Here is a 2,378-nt window from a genome sequence, read left to right as displayed (position 1 = left end):
TAGTAGCAAACTTGGCTATTTTATTGTAGCATGATTCTAGTTTGTCTAGGTCACATTGTCTGATTTGGGTAAAGATTGGTGCTGCGTATAATAGAGTTGAGAGGAGGTGGCTTTGTGCAAGAGTGACTCTTGCTTTTTGTGAGAGAAAGGACTTATGCCTGTATAGGGAGCCTAGTTTTTTGTGTACTAGTTTTATGGTATGTGAGATGTGAACATCAAAGTGGAGATTATTATCTATTTCAATGCTCAGAAGTTTGGTGTGGTTAGAAGGGGAGATGGTGGTGCCGTCCTTAGATGTTATGGTAAAGAAAAGGGTTTTTTTATCTATTAGGGGTAAATAGTAGCAGTTTTGTCTTTTTGGGATTTAGAATTAGTTGGATACCTGATATCCATTTTCTACTGAGTTAAAGGTATCTTGAGTGAGTGTATGTAGGGAGGTGGGAGATGAGGCGGAGCAGATCAGGGATGAATCATCCGCATATTGTATGAGTGTGGCATGTTGTGTAGAGCTATTGAGGTTATTTGTGAAAACAGAGAATAATAGCGGGCCCAGTATAGAGCCCTGTGGGACTCCTATGGTGATTGGAAGCTATGTAGACAGAGTTCCTTTCCAATGGACTGATTGTTGCCTGTCAGATAGGTAGCTTCTGAACCAGGCTCTAGTAGAGGAGGTGAAGGATAATGATGTTAGTGAGTCTAGTAGAATGGAGTGGGAGACCATATCAAATGCTTTTGAGAGGTCTAGGAAAATGGCTGATACATATTTGTTATCATTCCTGTGAAGGTTTATATAATTAGTGAAGGATAGAAGGGCTGTGGTAGTGCTGTGATGTGGACGGAAACCATGTTGTGTGTTAGATAGTAGATTGTGTGTGTTAAGAAATGTCATCACTTGCAAGTGGATGCATTTCTCAAGAATTTTGGATAAGGGGCAAAGGATGACAATATGTCGGTAGTTGGAGAATTCGTAAGAATTACCTCCTTTATGGAGAGGAATGATGTGAGATAATTTCCAGAGTTTGGGTATGTAGGATTCTAGTATGGAGCGGTTGATAAGGATGGAGACAGGATATGATAGGGAGTCACTAGCCATTTTTAGGTATGCAGCAGGTATGTTATTAGCTGCCAGTGTGGTTCGCTTTAGTTTTAGGAGGAGTTTTTTGATAGTTGAGGTGGGCACTGGTGATAGGCTAAAAGAAGGGGTGGTATGGGATAGGTTAGGTTATGATTGAGGTAGACTGTTTTGGTTATTTGACTGGACAGGGATAAGATGGATTTAGTAAAATGGTTATTAAATTGAGAAGCTATGTCTAGGGTATTGTTAGTAGATCTGGGTGCTGGAGTTGTTGTTTTGCCTGGCTTTAGTAGGGAGTTAATGGCATGTCAGAATTTTTGTGGATTATTTGAATATTTCCTTTGGGTGCTAAGAAAATAGTTTTGTTTGTTTACTTTGGATTCAGCCTTGGCCTTGTTTCTAAGCTGTTGATAGTATTGCCTGGAGGTAGGAGTTTTGTCAGTTTTCCAGATTTTCCAGGCTTTATCTCTAGCTTTTAGTAAGGCTCTGGTGTTCCTATTTAGCCAAGGTGCATAGTTGGCTTTAACTCTGATCTTTCTGTTGGGAGCTAGACTGTTAAGGATGTTAGAGAAGGTAGTATTGAAGTAGTCTACTGCCTGGTCTAACCAAAGTGTCCGTAGTGGTTCCCAGTAGCAGTGGCTTAGGACAGTATTTAGGTATTGTGGGGTAAGGTTACGGTCATCTCGTATGAATTTGTAGACTACTGGTTTGGGGTGATTGAGTGTTTGTGGAGTAGGAAGGTGGGGAGATGATCACTTAGGTCATCTGAGAGACAGCCTACTGTATAGTTTTGTTTGGAATAGTTGGTTAGTGTCCAGTCCAGTATGGATTCTCTCTTTGTTTTCTCATCTATTCTAGTTGGTTCTTCAATTAGTTGAGAGAACTCATATAGATTGATACGTGTTGAGGAGCTGCTGGAGTTACAGGCTGCCCAGTCAGTGTTAAGGTCTCCTAGTAGGATTGTTTCCTGAGGTAGATTGTCCTTTGTCCAGTGTAGGATGTCTTATATTATGAGTGAGTTGTTACCTGGAGGTATGTAGCAGCATATTATATTGATCTTCTTGGTGTTTCTTATGGATAGGACAGAAAACAGGACTTCAGCATTTTGAAAAGTGGGTGGCGTAGTTTGCAGGAGCTAGAGGCTAAGGGTGTTTTTAAAGAGAATGGCTACTCCTCCTCCTTTCCTGTTTGTTCTATCAGATCTAAGTGTATTATACCCTGGGGGAAGAAAGTCTTCATCCTGGATACTGGATTTAAGCCAGGTCTCTGTAATGGTGAGTATATCAGGGTTGTAGTAGGCTAT

This window comes from Protopterus annectens, chromosome 3.part0 (assembly GCF_019279795.1).
Source record: "Protopterus annectens isolate FY-2018-M chromosome 3.part0, PAN1.0, whole genome shotgun sequence".
Lineage (NCBI taxonomy): Eukaryota > Metazoa > Chordata > Ceratodontiformes > Protopteridae > Protopterus > Protopterus annectens.
This window is presented reverse-complemented; position numbering follows the sequence as displayed.